The sequence below is a fragment of the Camellia sinensis genome, chromosome 10 (genome assembly GCF_055761805.1).
Source record: "Camellia sinensis isolate YWXY chromosome 10, ASM5576180v1, whole genome shotgun sequence".
In the NCBI taxonomy this organism is placed as follows: Eukaryota; Viridiplantae; Streptophyta; class Magnoliopsida; order Ericales; family Theaceae; genus Camellia; species Camellia sinensis.
Genome location: NC_138970.1, coordinates 64,987,018 through 65,011,626, shown reverse-complemented (window position 1 = coordinate 65,011,626; position 24,609 = coordinate 64,987,018). Strand labels below are relative to the sequence as shown.

Here is a 24,609-nt window from a genome sequence, read left to right as displayed (position 1 = left end):
GGCAAAAGCAAACTTTTGGCAACATATTTACGTCGGTAAATATTGCCATTTGTCGACGATTTGTTTGTCGATAAATGTTTACTTTTGGCAATGACAAATTGGCATTGACAAAAAATACACTTCTAGCAACACAATATGAGTGGGCAAAAAGAAACTTTTGTGACACATTTACTAACAAAAATAATTGAAAATAATTTATATATTTTTATAAGATTTACAGATTTACAAGAGGCATCCCTCAGGCACGACTATTACAAACTAATAACATTCATATGAAATCACCTAAAGTTGATGTGCAAGCAAAAAAAACACTACTGATACTGCTTTTAGAAGCAATGTATAAGACCTAAAAGGGTAATGTCACTAAAATACCCAAATACATCCAAATTATGAACCCACATTAGAAACAACAGATAACAAAATGAAAAAATGAAACTAACAAAGACAGGCAAAACGACATGAAAACCACCCACAAACTTATCCAGCAGACCAACATCTAGTAGCAGCTGCCTCACAGCAACATTGCAGCAGCAACATTGCAGCAGCAACAGCCCCGCAAGTATAAGTATAATGCTCCCATTATAAGTATAAGCAAATCTTACTTTGTCCATAGTACAAGTATAATGCTCCCATAGATGAGTACAAAGCCATGCTTCACCCATTTGCCATAAAGCCCAAACAGCCTGACCTCGGTCAGGAGATGTTTTTGCCCATATATCTGACACCTGATGTGTAACCCAACCATTTGCTTCATAGTTCACCTGTAACATTCTGTGACTAAATATAAACAATAGTGTTTAAAAAGAATATAGAATGCTTAAATGGACAATTTATCACGGAAAACACCAATCACAAAGTTCATCCTGGGTCTTGACCTACCTAACTACTTTGATGTACAAATTTTATATGCATACATACATATTTTATACTTATTCAGTCTTTCAAAAAAATAAAAAATACTAAGCTCCAAATGATGGCTTGCAGAAAAACAAATAAACATATAAATGACAACCAAAGTTAAAACTACTTTATTTGTCTTTGTAATGCACAATAACTGATATATTGGTATTCCAGGGCATGGCACACAACAAAGTGAATGGGAAGGAAATACTATTTTCTCTGTATTGCAATATAAACCAAAATTTACAATCTTCTTTCCGTCAATCAATGTGAGCAAAAATTTACACACAACAATGCAAGAAAGCAAGAGCTAGAGTATCAATATTTTGACATTATGTTGTCAATAAGCAACAAAATGAATGAAAGTTACCTGTTGCAGATACTCTTCCACGATTGTTGCCTCAGCAGGGAAAACATCTTCAAAAGTCATCTTGAAGAAGAAAGTTAAAATACGAGAGGATGGATAAAAAATAAATAAATAAACAATACTAAGTGAAAAATAAAAAATAAAAAAAAGAAGTAAAAAAAGAGGACAAAATTCTGGAAATCCATGGTACAATTAGATTCACTTGATACAAAATTTCAACTTACTAAAACCATTGAATTACTCTAAGATAAATATCATAAGTGGCAGTCGATGAGAAAAACAAATTATGCATCAAGTTGAAGATATGAAAGAATTACCTTTAATTCAAAAGATTTAAGATCCCGAGCAAACTGCTCTGCATTGATTCCTTCACGGGCTAATAGCCTGCATATAAATTAGAAAAAAACAAAAAATAGAAAAAAACTTCAGAAGTATGGAAGAATATCAAACTATTGACAATCATCAATCAGACATTCTCAAATAGTTGATTCCTGAGGAAAACCAAAAAAGAGGTCATTGCAAACCCAAATTGGAAAAGAGGATGAGATATCCTCTGCAGTTATTAAATAATCCATGGAATCTCAAAACAATCATTGCAAATCCAATTTGTTACAAACTTCCAAGTTCCAACTTCTCATATCCTTTCCTGTATTTTTTCATCATCCAAACTGATAAATTATCATTGCTTCACAGTCATCTTGAGAAACTTGTGCACGAACTTGAGTGTCAGTGTTTGTGTATGTTTAAATGTCCACATATGCATAATAAGTGTACACATCTGTATGTATTTTCATAATGCATAAAATTGATGTGTAACGCCCTCAAAATAATAACATTAAACCCAACAAATAAGACATGCATTGATATGTACAATAACCACATTCTTCTATTCATGAGAGTTTAATTACAAAAAGTATTACATGTTAACAACAAAAGCAAATGCCCTATGGGCTTACAGCTTTCCAAGTTAACACTTGGTTACAACAAAAGAGTACTAACTCATACACGTTAAGCCCTTGGCTTGAATTTACATGTAATACATCAAAAGTAAAACGACAAAAGTATGTCCGCCTCAAGCCTCCCAAGCTATGTCCTTGGAAGTGGCATGCTACCTGTACCTGAAAATGATATTCCCATATAGGGTGAGCCACAGCCCAGTAGAAATACACTAAACCAACCATGAACAATGACTAAAAGATTAGCAATTGATAGATGGCCAACACTGATACATTCACATAAATCACATTTTCTTTTTATCATACGACTTATGAGTCCAAGTTACTTTTCATTTTCCCTTTTTCAACAGATATGTATAAAACTATATCCCACATTCACAGATAAGCATATAAGCTATATCCACATTCTCAACAGATATGTATAACAACAATATCCCACATTCACAGATAAGCATATAAGCTGTATCCACACTTCACAAAGATAAGCATATAAGCTCTATCTTCACTTCTCTAGACAAGCATATGAGCTGTATCTACGGAGTTCATCCCCTATCTTCTCCCAACACTATCCGGTTTAGAGGTACATCCCCATCTTCCCCTAAACCGCGGAGTACATCCCCCATCTCCTCCTCTACACATAACGTATACAAACACATTGGTTCTATATACAATCACTCAATACATACAATTAATGTATTCTAACAACCGTCAATTTTCATGACACATTCCATTGATTAGTTTCCGTTTGCCTAATCATCATGCATTGTCTACAACAATCACGACTATCCTCCACCGATAGCCCAAAGCAGTTATCTCTAGACAGAAAATAAGTGCACAATGGATATTCAATCAACATTTCATTTCCTCATTTCTTACAATTAATTATCCCAATTAATCAAACAATGTAATTAGGTCATCAACCATAATTGACATTTCAACCCTTAGGTCCCATTTTCACCAATGATTCAACATTTATTTCATTTCTCTATGCCAAACATGCATCTAGGTTTATTATGAATAAAACCCCAACTTTTGTAAAATAACACAAAAGCCCCAAACTTTCACCAAATTACCAAACCAACCCCAACATCTCAAAATACTAAAATTTAAAGACAGAATCCATAGAGAGGAGTAGGATATCCCTACCTTGAAGTTTGAGCCAAAAAGGAGATGAAGACTCGAAGATCAACGTGCTCCAAATCCAAACTTTTTCAGATTAAGTCGAAACTTTCAACGCCCTCTATCTTTTTTACAAAGGCCCTAGGCTAGATTCACACTCTAGGGAGATCAATTCTTAGAGAGAATGTAAGTTTAGAGAGAGAGTCTCGGATCTAGGGTTTGAAAGAAAAAGAAAGTGAAAAAGTGATGTTCAAAAACGCTACTGTCCGCTGATATAAAACACGCTCGCTCGAGCGAAGACTTGGTCGCTCGAGCGACCAGACACAGAAAACTCTCGCTCGAGCCAAGAAGTTCTCGCTCGAGCCAAAAACTCAGAAGTGCGCTCGAGCGAAAAAAATGCTCGCTCGAGCCAACAACTCAAACCCTCAGGTCTACAACCAGCACGCTCGAGCGACAGACTTTTCGCTCGAGCGAAGAACAAACCAGACCGCTCGAGCGAAGAAAACTCGCTCGAGCCAAGAAATGCAACTCTCAGGTCCAGAACCAGACGCAAGCGCTCGCTCGAGCGAAGCCACTCTGGCTCGATCCACCAGACATGAACTCAACTCTCGCTCGAGCGACCAACTCCCCGCTCGAGCGAAGGTCCAAAAATCTGGGCAGCAGCGCTAGGCTCCCAAACACAACCAACCTGTAACAAACATGCCCAACACATCCTATAACTCAATATACAAAGTAAAGAGGATGCAAACAAGATAATAAACAACTACCAACATCCACGGACACATGTCCGGATCACTGTACAACAAGGGTAAACCCGGGATCGCTATAACCTCCCCCCCTTAAAGAATTTCGTCCCCGAAATTAAGCACAAGTTTTCAAAAACAAGTTTTCCTCCATTTTAAACAATGATACATTGAACATTCAACAATTCGACCCATTACTGGTCAACCCATCCCTTTAACAAGAGGCATTTCACAATATGTAAACAACATATGTACTTTCAACATGCATCAACATTACGCATTTCCTTTCCAATTTCAACAATATATTCAACATATACAATGTTACATTCAACTTCCATAAGAGGCAAGTTCCAAAACATACTTTCAATAAACCAAAACATTTTCAATGTTTCACAATTTAAGACATATATAAAAGCTCTTAAGTTCAACAATAGTTCAAAATTTAAATACAAGATTACCTATCAACAACAAGTCCGGATATTTCTCACGGACTTCCAACTCACGTTCCCAAGTGGCTTCCTCCACTCCGTGATGTTTCCACAAGACTTTCACCAAAGGAATGGTCTTGCCACGCAGGACCTGATCCCGCCTATCCAAGACCCGAACCGGTCTCTCCTCATACGAGGCATCCTCATCTACCTCTAAATCGGTCCAATCCAACACATGTGATGGATCTGGCTCATACTTCCGAAGCATACTCACATGAAACACGTCATGCACTCCGGACAACTGCGGCGGTAAGGCTAACCGATAAGCAACCTCGCCAATCTTCTCAAGGATCTCAAAAGGCCCAATAAACCGAGGGGATAACTTCCCACTCTTCCCAAACCTCATCAAGCCTCGCCTAGGTGATATCTTTAGAAAGACATGATCACCTACCTCAAACGCCAAAGGTCTCCTCCTACGGTCGGCATAACTCTTTTGTCGACTCTTGGCTGTAACAAGCCTCCTACGGATAAGCTCAACTTTCTCCGTCGTCTCCCTAACCAACTCCGGACCCAACAAAGGTGCATCACCCACCTCGGCAAAACAAACTGGAGACCTACACGGTCGGCCATACAAGGCCTCAAACGGTGCCATACATATGCTAGACTGAAAACTGTTGTTGTAGGCAAACTCTACCAAGGGTAAGTGCCTCTCCCACGTCCCACTGAAATCCAGGACACAACCCCAAAGCATATCCTCGAGGATCTGGATAGTACGCTCGGACTGCCCGTCAGTCTGAGGATGATAGGCCGTACTAAAGGTCAACTTAGTGCCCAAGGCACTCTGCAAACTCTGCCACAACCTAGCAGTAAAACGAGGATCTCTATCAGAGACGATCGTCACTGGGACCTCGTGCAACCTCACTATGTCCCGAATATACAAGTCGGCAAGATGATCCACCGAATCTCTCACGCGCATAGGAATAAAGTGCGACGACTTAGTCAACCGGTCTACAACCACCCAAATAGCATCACTGCCCTGCTGAGTCCTCGGAAGACCCACAACGAAGTCCATAGTGACATACTCCCACTTCCACTCGGCAATAGGCAAGGGTTGCAACAAACCCGCTGGCCTCTGATGCTCGGCCTTCACTTGCTGGCAAGTAAGGCACTTCGACACGAAAACAGCCACATCCCCCTTCATACCCCGCCACCAAAACTGGCGACCCAAATCCTGATACATCTTAGTGCCTCCCGGATGCACCGCAAGGCGCGAATGATGAAACTCTCGGAGTACTTCCTCTCGGCAAGACTCCGGCACAAACAAACGGTCTCAGTATCTCACACTCTGGTCGGGATACACCGTCAAACCCTTCTCAACTTTCCCACTGGAAATCTTCTCTCGGATGGATTCTACCTCAAGGTCACCTCTCTGTGCCTCTAACACTCTAGTCACAAGTGTAAGCTGCGCAATAACAGAAAACAAGGCCGCAGTCTCAACAGATTCGCCCAGTAACAAATCAAACTCACCAAGTGCACCCAACATCTCCCATTCCCGGATGGCTATACTAGCTACATCACTAATGGATTTCCTACTAAGGGCATCGGCCACAACATTGGCCTTTCCCGGATGATAATGCAACTCAAAATCATAATGCTCGATGAACTCCATCCATCTCCTCTGCCTCAGATTCAAGTCTCTCTGTGTAAACAGATACTTCAAACTCTTGTGGTCCGAGAACACCTCGAACTTCTCACCATAAAGGTAGTGCCTCCAGATTTTCAAGGCAAAGATCACTGCTGCTAACTCTAGGTCGTGTGTGGGGTAATTCTTCTCGTGTATTTTCAACTGACGTGAGCCATAAGCTACCACTTTCCCCTCTTGCATTAACACACAACCCAAACCCTCTCGTGAGGCATCACAATAAACCGCATAACCCAACCCTCTCTCCGGAATAATCAACACCGGAGCGGTGGTCAATCTAACTTTCAGCTCTTGGAATGACTTTTCACAAGTCTCACTCCACACAAACTTGACTCCCTTCCGAGTCAGTCTAGTCAACGGTGACGCTAGCTTGGAAAAATCTTTCACAAACCGACGGTAATACCCAGCCAATCCTAGAAAACTGCGGATCTCGAACACACTCTTAGGCTGTGCCCAATCCTGCACTGCCTCTACCTTGGATGTATCAACAGACACCCCTTCCCCGGATACTACGTGGCCTAAGAATTTGACTTCCCTCAGCCAGAACTCACACTTCCCAAACTTGGCATACAGCCTATGGGCTCTAAGCAACTCAAGCACCACTCTCAAGTGTGCCTCGTGCTCCTCCTCAGAAGGTGAATAGATAAGGATGTCGTCCACAAAAACGACTACAAACCGATCCAAGAATTCTCGGAAGATCCGGTTCATCAAGTCCATAAAGACTGCCGGTGCATTGGTAAGCCCGAATGGCATCACCAGAAACTCATAATGGCCATACCGCGTACGGAATGCCGTCTTAGGAATATCTTCCTCCCTGACCCTCAACTGGTGGTAACCCGATCTCAAGTCTATCTTAGAGAAACAACGGGAACCCTTCAACTGGTCAAACAGGTCATCTATACGGGGCATAGGATACTTATTCTTAACCGTAGCCCGATTCAACTTCCGGTAGTCTATACACAATCTCAAGGCGCCATCTTTCTTTTTAACAAAGAGGGCCGGTGCTCCCCACAGTGAAACACTAGGGCGAACAAAACCCTTATCTAGCAATTCCTGGAGCTGAACTTTCAACTCAACCAACTCTACTGGAGCAAAACGGTAAGGTGCCATAGAAATCGGCGCCGTGCCAGGCACTAAATCAATAGAGAACTCTATCTCTCGGTGAGGTGGCAAACTAACAAGATCTTCGGGAAAGACATCCGAATACTCACAAACCACCCTTGGTAAAACAAGCTGGGTCTCACCACTCTCGCCACTCTCAAAGCTGGCAAGTAGACTACTAAGCTCACTTCGCCCTCGCGAATCATACCCCGGTGGCAACACACAACCAACCCGGTCTCCCAAGAAATGGAACCACTCCCCGCTCAAGGTACATAACGTGACCCTCTGGCGGTAGCAATCGATAACAGCCCGGTATGACGATAGCCAGTCCATACCCAAAATAACATCAAAGCCCTTCATGGGCATGACAACAAACGGAAAAGGAAGCCTATAGTCGGCGACCTCTATATCACAACCTCTAACACCCTGTTTCAGAATCAACTCACCACCAAGAGGTGACACCACACAAATAGGAGATGCTAACTGTGCTAACTCCAATTCCAAAACAGATGCAAATGCAGCAGATACAAAAGAATGAGATGCACCTGTGTCTATCAACACATTAGCAACCGAGTTGCAAAACAGAAAAGTACCTCTCACTACCGATGGAGCCGGTACTAAATCCTGCGCGGTAACAGCATACACGCGCCCCGTAGGCCCCTGGTCTATCTGCTCACCCCTAGGAGCAAAAGACTGCTGCACAGACTGGGACGACGAAGCCCCCGGATTGGCCCTCAAGGCCTGCACAGACTGAGCTAGCTGAAAACCCTGCGTCTGCCTAGAACCAGACGCTCTCGAAGTGGCACTCAACTGCGGGCAAAACCTCTTCAGGTGCCCAGGCTGTCCACACTGATAACAAGACAAGGGCTGCCCCCTGCCCAAACTTTGACTCTGCAGTCTAGCTGAAGACGAAGCAGCTCTCTGACCCCCACCCTTCTGCGGGCAAACTGAAACCTTGTGACCCAGCTGGCCACACTTGTAACAAGCAAACTCCCCCTGGTTGCCTCTCCCCGAGCCTGCACTCGGCACTGGAAAGGTCGATCTAGAAACTGCACCCTGAGACTGCTGAGGGTTATAACCCCTCTGTCTCCTGCCATCACCCTGGCCATCTTGGCTCCTCTTGGAGCCCTTCTGTTCTTCCTCCTCTTCCTGCATCATAATTTCCATATGAGCAGCGGCATCTACCAGGTGTCTATACTCTCGGATAAAAGACCCACCAACTCTCAACTTGAGGCCCCGCCTCAACTTCCGCTCAAACTCATAGCAACGGCGTTCCTCAGACGCCACCAGTTCTGGTGCAAACCTGGACAGACTGGTAAAAGTAGCCTCAAACTCGGCCACTGACAAGCCCTGCTGTTTAAGCCGGCTAAACTGATCCCTCAGCTTCTCCCTAGCTGCTGCAGACAAAAACCTCTCCTGAAAAGCATTCACAAATGCCTCCCATGTACCACCAACACGAGCCTTCTCGTACTTCCACCATTGACCCGCATCTCCCTTCAGTTGGAAGGATGCCAAGGTCACTTTCAGTGCTCCGTCCTCGATGCCAAGCATCTCGAACGTCTTACTCATTTGCTCTAGCCACTCATCAGCCTTCAGTGGCTCCTTCGGATCCCCGACAAACTCATCTTGATTAGACCGGAAAAACTCCCTCTTCAAGAAAGAAGGCCCTGCCTCAGCTGCCTGATTCCCAGCTCTAAGAATACCCAAAGCTCTTGCTATCTCTCTGGCCAAGGCACCCATGGCCTGCTGACCCACTGGCTCAGCCGCATTGACCTGGCCGACTCCCTCCTACACTGCCGGAATCTCGCCCGGTAACGGTACTTCCTGCCTCGCAGGTCTCCCACGCCTAGCACCTCTTCCTCATCCTGACATTCTAATAAAGGTAACACAGAACATTAGCACATTCACAAATGTGCTGAAACTAAACACTCACGTCCTAATGCATGGACAACTGTAATTCACTCCACGTAAGCACATAAACACATAAGCACTTACGAATTTCATTTCTGGATAATGATAGTCCCGAGGCGTTACTAGAGTTCTGGTTAGAAACAGCATTGATCAAGTGCCTTTCCAACAAGACTCCCAGAAACCCAAGGATCCAATCAATATCCTAGAAATTAAATCCCATACCCACATAGTCACATAAGCATGTTATCAATTAAGCACATAGCATATGATACTACATCTAAGTCTCTATCAAGCGAGACAAACCCATTGTGATCCTAATCACTTCCCACGTACCCAAAGTATTCGAACCTGGTACGCTCTGATACCAAGTTGTAACGCCCTCAAAATAATAACATTAAACCCATCAAATAAGACATGCATTGATATGTACAATAACCACATTCTTCTATTCATCAGAGTTTCATTACAAAAAGTATTACATGTTAACAACAAAAGCAAATGCCCTATGGGCTTACAGCTTTCCAAGTTAACACTTGGTTACAACAAAAGAGTACTAACTCATACACGTTAAGCCCTTGGCTTGAATTTACATGTAATACATCAAAAGTAAAACGACAAAAGTATGTCCGCCTCAAGCCTCCCAAGCTATGTCCTTGGAGGTGGCATGCTACCTGTACCTGAAAATGATATTCCCATATAGGGTGAGCCATAGCCCAGTAGAAATACACTAAACCAACCATGAACAATGACTGAAAGATTAGTAATTGATAGATGGCCAACACTGATACATTCACATAAATCACATTTTCTTTTTATCATACGACTTATGAGTCCAAGTTACTTTTCATTTTCCCTTTTTCAACAGATATGTATAAAACTATATCCCACATTCACAGATAAGCATATAAGCTATATCCACATTCTCAACAGATATGTATAACAACAATATCCCACATTCACAGATAAGCATATAAGCTGTATCCACACTTCACAAAGATAAGCATATAAGCTCTATCTTCACTTCTCTAGACAAGCATATGAGCTGTATCTACGGAGTTCATCCCCTATCTTCTCCCAACACTATCCGGTTTAGAGGTACATCCCCATCTTCCCCTAAACCGCGGAGTACATCCCCCATCTCCTCCTCTACACATAACGTATACAAACACATTGGTTCTATATACAATCACTCAATACATACAATTAATGTATTCTAACAACCGTCAATTTTCATGACACATTCCATTGATTAGTTTCCGTTTGCCTAATCATCATGCATTGTCTACAACAATCACGACTATCCTCCACCGATAGCCCAAAGCAGTTATCTCTAGACAGAAAATAAGTGCACAATGGATATTCAATCAACATTTCATTTCCTCATTTCTTACAATTAATTATCCCAATTAATCAAACAATGTAATTAGGTCATCAACCATAATTGACATTTCAACCCTTAGGTCCCATTTTCACCAATGATTCAACATTTATTTCATTTCTCTATGCCAAACATGCATCTAGGTTTATTATGAATAAAACCCCAACTTTTGTAAAATAACACAAAAGCCCCAAACTTTCACCAAATTACCAAACCAACCCCAACATCTCAAAATACTAAAATTTAAAGACAGAATCCATAGAGAGGAGTAGGATATCCCTACCTTGAAGTTTGAGCCAAAAAGGAGATGAAGACTCGAAGATCAACGTGCTCCAAATCCAAACTTTTTCAGATTAAGTCGAAACTTTCAACGCCCTCTATCTTTTTTACAAAGGCCCTAGGCTAGATTCACACTCTAGGGAGATCAATTCTTAGAGAGAATGTAAGTTTAGAGAGAGAGTCTCGGATCTAGGGTTTGAAAGAAAAAGAAAGTGAAAAAGTGATGTTCAAAAACGCTACTGTCCGCTGATATAAAACACGCTCGCTCGAGCGAAGACTTGGTCGCTCGAGCGACCAGACACAGAAAACTCTCGCTCGAGCCAAGAAGTTCTCGCTCGAGCCAACAACTCAAACCCTCAGGTCTGCAACCAGCACGCTCGAGCGACAGACTTCTCGCTCGAGCGAAGAACAAACCAGACCGCTCGAGCGAAGAAAACTCGCTCGAGCCAAGAAATGCAACTCTCAGGTCCAGAACCAGATGCAAGCGCTCGCTCGAGCGAAGCCACTCTGGCTCGATCCACCAGACACGAACTCAACTCTCGCTCGAGCGACCAACTCCCCGCTCGAGCGAAGGTCCAAAAATCTGGGCAGCAGCGCTAGGCTCCCAAACACAACCAACCTGTAACAAACATGCCCAACACATCCTATAACTCAATATACAAAGTAAAGAGGATGCAAACAAGATAATAAACAACTACCAACATCCACGGACACATGTCCGGATCACTGTACAACAAGGGTAAACCCAGGATCGCTATATGATGTGTGTGTATAACAGAGAGATAAGTACATAGTGGCAGCAATAGGTTAAGAGCTTAACTTCTTAGGGTTTTTGACTTTAGCTTTTTCGACAATGCCTCCAACGGCCGAGAAAAAATTCAGACATGGGTTGTATTGATTCTTTTTATGTGCGCTTTATTATTCTAACATTTAAAAATATAGTTTATGTATCAAGGTGAACTGTTTGAACAATTAATTGCTGGAGTAAAACCACTAAAATATTCTTATACATAAACAACCATATATACTTTTGTCATTTTTTTTAGGACTCAAAACATAGTTTTTTTTTTTTTTTTTTGGGATAAAAAAAAAAAATTCTCTGAGGCCTAAAATTTGGCCTAAATAAATAAAGTGATATTTGGCCTAAAATTAATTTCCACCTATCCCAAATGAGATCATAAGTGATTTTACCTCCTTAGCAAGGCACCTCGGCTTCCCCTAAAATCTGGGGCATGTGGTTGGGGACCTTTTTAAAAACTTAGTATGGGTAGGGTTACCACTAGGCTCCTCTGTTTTTACCATTTGTGATTTGTTTCAAAAATTCAGTGCAATATATTACCTACACAAAAGCAAACTTCTGACCTTTTCGTGACCTATCCAAAGTTGATTCTTCCAATCCATGTAGAAACAACCAATCCATGAAATTAAATTTAGACCTTAAAGGTCATGTTTGATTAGAGATTTACGACGGAAATTAATTTAGCAATCCGTAAGTCTTACTAAAATCATGTTTGTTTATAATAATAAAAAAAAAATCGGTTGTAAGACTATTAATTCCTCCTCCATCGTGGAATTGGCATTCTGATTTGAGAGATTCGAATTGCTAATTCAATCACTTAAATTAATAATTAAAAGAAAATTTTACCTCTCACTATATTAAAATAACAAAGTTATGTTATATGCATTTTTTTCACTGTGTATGTGGTCTTTATCGTGTTAGAGATACAGGTGGAGAGAGAAAGAGAGAGTATGACAACATCCCGAATTAAATGCTTGTGAATGGGAAAAGTATAGAATTGAATGCGCTCTACCAAGGGACAAGCTTCCATGTTGTGGGACTCTTTGAAACGAAAAATTATTACTTAGTTTTAATCATAATTTATCATATTTATTTATATTTTTTTAATTATTTAATATAAATTCATAAATTCTATTATTTTCACCAATCACAATATTATTAAAATACCACGTAACGATGTCCCGAGAACAAATAACTTCTCCTTTGAAAGAACTGTGGCAGTTCACCAATCCCCCAAACATTAATTTCAAAATGGGGTCCACAAACCCACCTAAACTTGGGGGACACTATCCTCTCTTTTCCTTCCTTATTTCCCAATTTTCTTTGCCATTTCTTCTTTTGTTTCATCACTCATTTTTGAGTCATCATTACCCCCAATACACATACCCTTCCCAGAAGTCCTTTTCTTTTCTATTTCATTGTACACTTTGTTGCATCTCACAGTATTACTCAGCTATCAGTTTTGCATGCAAATAACACTACGTTTATCCAACACCATTATATAATGCTATCAAGTGAGAGAGCAGTGATTAAAACTATGTTAGATAAGAGGACTACATGATGAGAAACAACCACAAAAATCCACCGAAGTAGCAACAATCTTCAAAATGAGCAAAAGTACCTTGCATATTACTGCAATGTTAATGGCATCTGAAGGTCGAAGATCAAAGCTAACACTCTCCGTTTCATTACCCAACTGAGATTTAAAAAAAAAAAAAACTTTATCAGTTAAATATTACTATTAAAGCAAGTTTTATGGAAAATATTAGTCAAACAAAATACAGGCTTGTAACAGGAATATGCCTTTGTGAGGTATAACTGAGCAAAATATGCTTCATGTACCCTCTTGGTGACTCGAACAACCTTCACCTGCATAAGAAACAAACAGTTATATCAAATGTAGGTCTTACAAAAGAGAAATCAAGGTATGAAAAGATAGAGGCATTGCTAATCATGCCAAACTTACTGCATGGCCCATCTTGTCAACCATCTCCTTTAAAACTTGATACATAGTGGGCCTAGCCTGAAAAGTCATTGACAATTGGTATGTTTTAAAAAGCATTTAAATTTTTTTTAAAAAAAATAGAACTTAAAATTTGACTGAACATACCTAGCCTCCAGTTGCTTTTGGCATCAAGAAACCCATCATGGGTCGTTATCACCTTCGTCAACCATGTCATCCATTATCATCACAATTCTGCTGCTTATCTGTCAAAAGAACTAATGTCATTCACATTTCAAACTTCAGCGAATACTGGAAACACCTAATATGTAAACAAGCTGAAACAGCCGAGCACAAAGACATGTAATTACCTATTGGCGCGACTTTGTATTGGTTATCTTGCGAATGGCTAACCTAAAGTGGGTTACAAATTGACAAGTAGTTAACTAAACACTTGTTCTGTATGGTAAATCAAGCTTTCAGCAGTTAGTGAAGCTCATGGAGAACAAACAGTAAAGAAATGTTAACACAGTACCTCACTGACAGATTCATAATGCTCATCCCTTTGTACAAAATCAGCTCCCATGCTCACATCATCGTCTTGACTGTCATCATTTTCATCTTCACAAGGATCAAGCATACTCTTAACCTGCATAATTTCCAATTACAAAACTCAAAATTTGAACAAGGGATCCAAGTGTCTCACTGTTCCTGCAATCTTATATCTTTACCTTGAGAGCTAATACAAAATGTTTGTTGTTGACATTCCCAACCTCTCAATTTTCAAAGGATTTTAATCCATGGGCTATGAGCTTCTTGTTCTGTGCAGTTTCTGAAGAATGGAGGCTCATAATCCACAGGCTGCAAGATCAATAAGTCAGTGATCATGCTTTTCGTGGTCAAATATGAACAGACAAAAATAAGGATTTTTAGATGCATTATTGGACAGACTAGTGACAAGCCAGAACACCCCAAAATCTGTAAGATTCAGATGATGCTTTATCTTTGTTAGCTTTTCCCATTCCAGCAGTTTTGCAATTTGAAAAATACATAATTCTAACTGCGTGAAAAAATGACAAAAGTAACATAAAACATTTTAATGCTATAGCTCAAAACTTGAATCAAAGCAAATCATTATATTTACAAGTGTACTTACTCTTTTCCATTTTGTATCCCATCCCAGTGAAGAACTAAGGTGCCACTAGTATTAGTGACCTGCATATCTATTCCTGATACCGAACCTGAAGTAGGAGCACTAACAACCACCTATTCAATTGGATTGGATACAAGAATCTCATGTTGAATACATTATCTATCTGAAAGATTTAGGTATTTGAATTCATCTAAACCCAACAAAATTTCTGGGGTCAATTACAAATGCAAAAGCCTATGGTGTTAATACCTGTAATTTTGTATTTCCATCAAGGTTGAACTTTCCGTAAGTTGCTACAATGAAAGAAATAGTCAAAATCAACTGACATCCAAACCAGTAACTCAAATCATCGTTTGTAATATCTGTCATTGCTCTTCACATTGAAAAATTTTCAACCAAAATGGAAAAAACCCAAAAGCTTATTCCAAAAGTTATTCAATGGGCAAATTAAAATGGTAGTCTATGTACTCTGTTACTTCATGTGTCATTTTACTCCCTATAATTTCAATTGACTCGATTTTAACCATGAATTTATCACTCTGTCTCAATTTGGTTCAATTGAGTTTTTTTTTTTATAATTTTTTTATATGAAAAATAAACAAATAAGTGGTATGTGGGAAAAATTATAAACTTGAGTTAAAAATACTAACGAGATAATCAATTGGACTAATAAATTCATTCAATTGAACACAATGACGTAAACGGTGCAAAGGGGAAAAAAAAATAGGTTAGAAATTGATAGTGTACCTTAGAAGTTGGATTGGTGGCTAACACAGACTGAGGAAAAACAGAAAGCACTCGATTTGTTTCCATTGGCAACTTCGTTTTCCGTAAATTCAGACATTTTCCCCAGAATTTGGAAGTGATATGCGACTTTCGAATATGTGAATTTGCCTGAACTTGAAACAAATTGTAACCAGAAATGCAAGAGGAATTAATCTTACTTTGATGCTCTAGCACCACAAGAGCAAGCAAATTATGGTGAATCAAGTTATGGCCTATCGAATTGCTCATATTCTTCAGATTACATTTAGAAACATAAAAGGCACAATTTATTTGAACATATTGTGTTTTGTATCTTGGAGACCTCAGTCGCTCACCGTCGTTGCAGGCCGCTGCTGTTCGTAGTCGCCGCCGATCAAAGGATGTAGGGTTAGGGTTTGGAGAGAGGAGTGAGTGAGAGATAGGTTTGGGAATCTAAAAAAAAATGAAGTGAATTGTGTTCTGTTGTATGTGTGGGTTGCTCTACTACGCAATTAAAAAAAAAAAAAAGGGTAAAGGGCAGTTTGAATTTTTATGAATCAGAAAAGGGGAAATTGTTTTATATAAAATTAAAATTAAAAAAAATACATACAATTGCACGTATTTAGAAAATGTGATTAAAAAATATATATATATATAATCATATTTATTTAAAAAGTGAGATTAAAAATAAATATTATCACACTCACTCAAATTAAGTGTGATTAAAATATCAATCTAATTTTTTTTTATCACACTTCCACTAAAAGTGAGATACTTTCAATTGTCAAAATGTGATCTTTAACTATTTTTATAGTAGTGAAGAGTGAAATCGTGGAGATGGATGAGGGGAGATTTGATGAGGGGACAAAAAAAAGGAGGGAATTTTAAGAGGGAATTTGCCATTGCCCCATAATCAGATCACAACCAAAATAATAATAATAATAATAATAATAATAATAATAATAATAATAATAATAATAATAATAATAATAATAATAATTTCAAAACAATTTTTAGATTTGTTTTTTTGAAAAGATTAAAAATAATTTGAGAGCAATAAAAATCAAAATTATATTTTTAAAATTTTAAAAAGTATTTATGACGTAAAAGATAAAAATATACAAAAATAATAAATATTTTTTATTTCACCCTATTTTTTTTAGTTTTTTAGGGGAAAAAAATTGAAATTAGTTTCTGAAAATAAAACCAAACATATTGAAATTGATAATCTAACCATATTCTTTGAAAAAGTTTAAATTATCTCAAATTAGTTATCTCAACTTAAGAGTGTGTTTGGGCTTAATGGGTTCATTTTGTGATCTAATTCAATGATCATTTTAATTTTACAATTCAATAACTGGAATATTTGAAACTCTTTGAAAAATTGTAATAAAAAAATACAAATCACTATATCACATCATTCCACTAGCAAAACTTTTACCTACGAATAGTGTTATCATCGCTAAATGGTTAACTCTTTGCCCACGCCAACTTGTCGTCGCCAAAAGTATGCACACTAGTAGCAACGCTCATTGTGTTGCTAAAACATAAGCCTCGTAGCTAAAAGTTCTGAAATTTTGGTGCCAACCAAAAATTTTGGCGCTAAAAGAATGTTATGCTTTTTTAGCGACAGTAGCAAATTGCGTCGGTAAAGGTATACTTTTACCAACGAAATTGATCACTGCGTCACCAAAAATATACTTTTGGCGATGAAAAATTGACGTCGTCGCCAAAAGTAGTTGCCAAAAGTGCAATTTCTTGTAGTGTTATCAGATTATCATAGAGAAGAATCCTAACTTGATCACAAATAATTTCTATTTCAATTGCAACACAAGGCCCACTTACATGCTAAAAGGACTTCACCTTTATCTCAATCTCTGTTTTGTTTTTGTTTTTTTTATAAGTAACTTTACCTCAATCTCATCTGCTTATAAAAGGAAGGCTCCTCTCCTCATTTGGATCATATATTCACCAACTATTCCTTTGGGTCCTACACTACTTGCGTTGCTCTTTACTCACAGTAATCTCCGTCATCTCCAACTAAATGTTTGCAGTATCCATTTCCCCAATGCTTACGTTTGGATCCTCTTTACCAAGAAACATAGAAAAGGCTAATTCCTTGGAACATCTAATAGCCATTAAATGCCATAAACAAGAGGGAAAAGAAGACCAAAGAGACAATCATTTTTATTCAGCTAGAAAAGTGAGCAAACACCACAGAATGATGGCTACATCCTATGCTAATATTATTGGGATTGAATTTACAACTCTTAGGTTTTAAAAAAAGAAAAACGGCTACACTGTTGAATGCTGGCCACATCCTATGCTACTAGTATTCTGATCGATTTTACAACTTTTCTATTGTAAGGAGGATGTTGTGGCATAGAGCACCAAATATCACTCGTTCTACTACTTTGTTGTCTATACTAAATAGAATGTCTACAATATCATGGTATCATATGATGTAAGTTTGAGGGCCATAACATGAAATTGTTAACATAACTACCCATCTATAACTAAAAGGTCAACTTTAATAATGTTTCCAATGTTTTAGAAAGATTTAAAAAAAAGAAAAAAAAAAAAAGGATAGTTAAGAGAAGAAATTAAAACCACAAGGAGATTTCTATGAAAAAGTGATGCAGAACAAATTTTTGTTGTAAATCAACTCAATAAAATCCTGAACTCTTGCTCTTTAGTACCAGCATGAATTCATTTTTTTAACATTCAACTGGGCCAATCCCTAGTTTAATCCTAACAGCAAATAGTCTAGACTTTAATTGCAGATTTTTCAAGATCAATTTTTATAAAGGGGCTTACGTGTAGGTCTTAATAGGTGGATTTATTACCCAATAAGCCCTATGATAATTAATGACGTTTTTCATCAAAAACTACTAAAAAACGTCACTAATTGTTAATTTTTAGCGATTGTTTGAAAATTGTCACAAAAAATGTCACTAATTATAAGTTTTAGCGACAGTTTAAAAAAATTGTCATAAAAAAAGTCACTAATTTTCAATTTTCAAAGACAATTTGAAAATTTTGTTACAAAAAAAATTCCTAATTGTAAGTTTTAGCGACAATTTATAAAAATGATGACAAAAAAGTCACTGTCAATTTTTAGCGGCATGCAAAAAATTGTCACAACATTATTTTTAGTGACGATTTTACTATGACTTACTTTCAATAGGACTTGATGGGAATTAAGTCTAACTATTAGGACCTATTGATAGTTTACCCTTTTTATAGGAGTTTCACTTAATGCAACTCTAACCTACAAATTCATCCACTTTTGGTTCTTTCCTTTATAGGTTGCACAAGTACCATAAGTGGTGTTTACAGGAGTCGCAACATTAATCATATGCATAAAAATATAATACCTTAAATTAAGGAGACAAAATGAAAGCGAGCACAAATATACATTATTAGTCCAGAAATGTCTGATGTGCTGAAAGTCGTATTTGAAAGACAAAGGTACAAAACCAGTAGTCAAAAGTATGAGCAAATACATGCACACACCGGGAAAAGAAATCATCTCCAAAATAAGCACATAACAAGGCCTCAATCACCGCAAAACAATACTAGACAAAGCCAATATCACGAGCAGAAACAGTAGCTCATCGATCATCTTCGTTCTTCAATACATTGCAGGTACTAGCAGCATCAAAATGACTACTTAAAATACTAAACCAAAAGAGAAGGAAATTTGAAAAACTAAGAAGCATGGACACAGACACGGACACAACATGAACACGAACACGAACATGAACACGTGACACAACACAGATACGATACGGACACGCTGACACGTTAATTTTCAAAAAATACAGGACACGACATGTGGAGGACACGCATGAAATATATAATTTTTTATATTTATTATATGTTATATATATAAAAATATTATTCAAAGATAATAAAAAATGCAATGTGACACTAATTCCTATAAATTTATAGGGGTTTTGTTTTATTATTGTATATTAAGTTGTTTTGGTCAAACTTATAATTAGTTTTGCATGTGTCTAATCGATAGACACGTGTGTTTAAGCGATTCACACATGTCCTCCAAGTGTCCAAAGAGTGTCCGGGTTTTTTTAAAAAAATTTAAAAATAGGACACATTTTGAAGTGTGTCGGACACGTGTCCTAAGAGTATCTAAAGAGTATCCGTGTCCGACATGGACACGATACAGATACGTTACCTTCTTAGAAGTGTCCGTACTTTATTAGTTGAAAAATCAAATGTTGACCAAACAATCAAATTTTAGCCCAGACAAGTATGAGAATCAATCTGATGATTGTTATTTCATTGAAATGCACTAAGGTAGTGGAAAGAAAGAGATTAACAAGAGAAACTGAATCAAGCAAGAAGAAGATCCAACCCGAATAACCACGCACTCAGCTTTAGTTTATAAGTTCAATTATTGGCTTCTGACTATGAGTTCACCCATGCAGGAAATTATTTTCTAGAGTCCATTAAGCATGTCAGCTATTACCAAGAATTAGATAAAACATTTCCTTTCCATTTTTTTGAGAAAGTGAAACTTACTTGTATAGATAGGCGACAATCCCAAGAATTATGCACAACAGTATAATATCAATACAGAAATTTCAACTGGACCTCAGCTGAAACTATAGCGATCCCAGTTTCCCCTCTTCTTTAACTGTTGTATCCGGACTTAGGTTCCGTGGAGTTGGTTGTCGTGTATATCTTGTTTACATCCTTTACTCCTTGCATTCGAGTCTTGGGTTGTGTTGGGCGAGTTTGAAACAGGTCGGTTGGACTTAGAAACCAAGAGTAGTTGCCCAGTTTTTGGCCTTCACGCTCGAGCGGGGATTTTGACACTCGAGCGGGCCCTTCGTTGTTGTCTGTCCGCTCGAGCGGGGTTTTTGACGCTCGAGCATAGTTTTCCATCTTCCAGTATCTCCTCTGCAGTGTTGTACGCTCGAGCGGGAGCTTTGACGCTCGAACGGGATGTTGTGTCTGACGCTCGAGCGATGGGGTTGACGCTCGAGCGGAGACCTGGTTCTGTAAAAGTTCAGGAAGTGTGTATCCGCCGCTCCAGCGGGATTGATGACGCTCGAGCGGGAGTCTGTGAGTGACGCTCGAGCGGGGGTTTGGACGCTCGAGCGGGGCGACTTTTATATAAAACTGAGATCCGACCTTTTTGTTCACTTTTCAACATCCTTTCTCTCTCCTACTTTTCCAAAAAGGTATTTTGAGAGCTCCTCTCACTAAAACCCTAACTTCTCTCTTAGGATTGATCTAGTAGGAGTTGTTTTCTCACCTTGGGCCTTTACAAAAGTTGTGTTGATCGTCAAGGGCTATCTTTTAATCTGAAAATCTCGGGATTTGGAGCATTTCTGTTTCTTCATCTTCTTTGTTGCGTCCCATCATTCGAGGTAGGGATAACCTACTCCATCATATGAGCTTTGTCTTTGAATTTTAGCATTTTGATATGTTGGGGGTTGTTGGGTAATTTTGAGAAAGTTTGGGCCTTTGTGTAATTTTACAAAAGTTGGGGTTTTAAATATATAAACCTATATACATGTTAGGCATAGAGAAATGAGATTAATGTTGGGACATTGATGGAAATGGAACCTTAGGGTTGTTTTGTGAATTATGGTAATTTGCCCTAATTGGTTTAATTAATTAAAGCATATAATTAATTGAAGAAAGCGAGGAATTGAATTGAAAATGTTGAAATTGGGAATGTATAGGATTAAAGAGTGTAGACGAATCTTTTATTGCTCATCTAGTTGCAATGTTGATATATTATCCATTTGTGCATTTATTTCCTGCTTAGAAATAATTGCTTTGGGCTACCGGTGGAGGGTAGTGTTGATTGTTGTAGACAATGCATGTTGATTAGGCAAACTAAAACTAATCAATGGGTTGTGTCATAGAGTATGACGGTTGATAGAATACATTAACTTTATGTATTGAGTGATTGTGTATATGACCAATGTGTTTACATGCATTATGTGTAGACGGTTGATAGAATATATTAACTTTATGTATTGATCGATGTGTATATGATTCTGTGTTTATATGCATTGCTTGTGTAGAGGAGGAGATGGGGGATGTACCTCTAAACCGGATAGGATTGGGAGGAGATGGGGGATGAACTCCGTAGATACAGCTCATATGCTTGTCTAGAGAAGTGAAGATACAGCTCATATGCTTATCTTTGAGAAGTGTAGATACAGCTCATATGCTTGTCTAGTGAAGTGTAGATACAGCTAATATGCTTTTCTAGTGAAGTGTCGATACAACCCATATTCTTGTCTAGTGAAGTGTGGATACAGCTAATATGCTTGTCTGTTGATGTGTAATATGCTTATCTATTGGAATGTTGATATAGCTCATATGCTTATCTGTTGTAGTATTGATATAGCTCATATGCTCATCTACTGAAAAGTTTGTTTAATTTGATATAGCACTAAAATGTATATCATCATCGTTTGTGAAGTATGGAAGTAGTTTATGTGTTATTGATACAACACCAAAATGTGTATCCACCGTGAATTTTGAAAATGTCTAGTGATGAACTATATTCTCATTAAAATGTTTTGGCCAGAGTACTGAGCCCTGTTTTCAAAACCAAAGTTGAACAAGTAATGAAAAGTGAATTGTAACGTAGACTTGGTTGTCATGGAATTGAAATAAGATGTAAATGGAAGTGTAAGTATCGACCATCTATCAGTTGCTAATCTTTTAATCATTGTTCATAGTTGGTTTAGTATATCTCTGCTGGGCTGTGGCTCACCCTATATGGGAACATCATTTTCAGGTAGCATGTCACCTCTGAGGATATTTCGGGAGGCTAGAGGCAAACATACTTTTGTTGCCGTATTTTCCTTTTGATGTATTACATGTAAAATTCAAGCCAAGGGCTTAATGTGTAACCGAGTCAATAGTCTCTTTTGTAACCAAGTGTTAACTTGGAAAGCTGTAAGCCCGTAGGGCATTTATTTTTTTTTTTGTGTTAATATGTAATACTTTTGTAATGAAGTACTTTGATGAATTGAGGAAATGTAGATCTTTTGTATATAAAGGTATGTTATTATTTTGAGGGCGTTACAACTTGGTATCAGAGCGTACCGTTTCGAATACTTTGGGTACGTGGGAAGTGATTAGAATCACAATGGGTTTGTCTCGCTTGATAGAGACTTAGATGTAGTGTCATACGCTATGTGCTAAATTGATAACATGCTTATGTGATTATGTGGGTATGGGATTTAGTTTCTAGGATGTTGATTGGATCCTTGGGTTTCTGGGAGTCCTGTTAGAAAGGCACTTGATCAATGCTGTTTCTGACCGGAACTCTAGTAACGCCTCGGGACTATCATTATCCGGAAATGAAATTCGTAAGTGCTTGTGTGTTTATGTGCTTACGTGGAGTGAATTACAGTTGTCCATGTATTAGGACGTGAGTGTTTAGCTTCGGCACATGTATGAGTGTGCTAACGTGTCTCTGTTACTTTTACTAGGATGCCTAGGCGAGGAAGTTCTGACTTCCCTCCTTCCGCTTGGGAAGAGTTGCGGAAACAGTTTGTGGAGTTACGCCAAGGTACTACACCTTTGGTGCGGTTCGAAAGGTGGTTTGCTAACCTGTCGAGGTTTGCTCCAGAATTGGTGGAAACGGAGGACTTGCGTTGTTTCGAGTTTGAGAGTAAGCTGCGTGACGACATCCGTGATAGGATTGCGGGGTCTTGACATAGAAGTTATTGGGTGCTTGTTGAGGCGGCCGCCCATGTAGAGGCTGCGGTGCTAGCAATGGGGCAGAGTGGGGAGGAAGCCATCTCGGCGACTCCTATGATTCAGGGTGTTGGTAGGCCTTTTAAGAGGCAGAGAGTTTTAAACCCGCAACAGGGAGGTCGGGCTAGAACTACCCTTCCAGTGCCGGATTTGGGTTCGGGAGAAAGTAAGCAGAGGGCGTCACTTGCTTCAAGTGTGGCCAGCTGGGCCACAAGGTTTCGGTTTGCCCACAGAAGAAGGGGGCAGGGTTAGCAGTTCAACCAATAGTTGTACCACCAGGATCATCTAACCAGCCAGGTTTTGGGCCGGTCAAATGCTCAGTAAGGAGGCAGTTGTTGGGGTCTTCATCAGCCCAGATTCTGAACCAGTCTCGTGCTCAGGCACCGCCTACTTGTTGGACGTGTAATCAGCCGGGTCATATTCGACGTTTTTGTACTCAGTCGGGGGCTTCCTTAGGGGTTTCGCAACCTAGCCAGGCTCAGTTTCATTTGACTGGGCAGGAACGGTATCGTTTTGGGGGACTAGCAGGCCAGATTGCGAGGGCCTCAGTAGAGTCGAGTTCCCAAGCCCCAGTTGGGGAAGTTTGTAGTTGTTCCAGGTGTGGACAGAGGGGGCACGTCGGTAGTTCTTGTCCGTGGTTAGTAAACTCGTAGGTTGCCTTGTATTTGGAGATGACCAATTTTGGCGGTCCAGCGAGGGACGGCAGTGGTGGTGATACTGAGGGGTTGGTTTCGTTTTGGCTAATCTGTTTTGTAATCGGTGAATTATCGTTTGAAATCATTGGGTCCTGTTGTGTAACCAATGTGTTTTGGGAATGTTGAAACATCTAAACTGTTTGTTTATTTATATATATACGTATATGCTTGGTTTGTTAATTTCCTCGGATTGGGTGGATTGGAGCATTGCGTAGCTTTAAAGTTTTATTGATGTGATAAGTTACTGTAAGACCATAAAATTTTTGGTAAATGCATTCTTGTGCGTGTGTTTTAGTTTGGGAAAAGTGAAGGCCGTTAAGCCGTGTTTTCAGATTTAGAAGGATCACAGAGGGATGCGTATCTTAATCAGAAGTGCAAGGGGGGCGAGAACAGTTATACTTACCGGTGTTCGAAATTTCACTAGTGTTATCTAATTGATTTTACGTGTGTGAAAGTGATGTTAGTCTACTGTCGCGGGAACTCCTCGAGAAGATGTGGAGTGTGAAATAAATACTAGATATAGTATGAGATTAACATGGTGTTTTGCAAGGGTATAGTGCATAACCTTATTAGGAATGAGACTTGTACCTTCATGGTAGGTAACGCTGCCGAATTGGCATATGTACTGGTTGGT

The 24,609-nt window shown here is 39.1% G+C and overlaps 1 long non-coding RNA gene across 5 annotated transcripts; it reads right to left on the bottom strand.

The window, feature by feature from the left end:
• Positions 1-536: 536 nt before the first annotated feature.
• On the bottom strand, positions 537-15,917 carry LOC114307510 (uncharacterized). Of its 5 annotated transcripts, XR_014342131.1 has the most exons (9): positions 14,782-15,917; positions 14,357-14,685; positions 13,794-14,274; positions 13,650-13,706; positions 13,487-13,552; positions 13,305-13,379; positions 1,585-1,651; positions 1,271-1,330; positions 537-761 (listed from the first exon to the last, which is right to left on the bottom strand). It is a non-coding gene; the product is annotated as an uncharacterized LOC114307510 (long non-coding RNA). The 5 variants fall into 5 exon arrangements; XR_014342134.1 differs by having other exon boundaries at positions 537-771; positions 1,271-1,317; positions 14,357-14,871; XR_014342133.1 differs by having other exon boundaries at positions 1,271-1,317; positions 14,357-14,871.
• Positions 15,918-24,609: the final 8,692 nt, after the last annotated feature.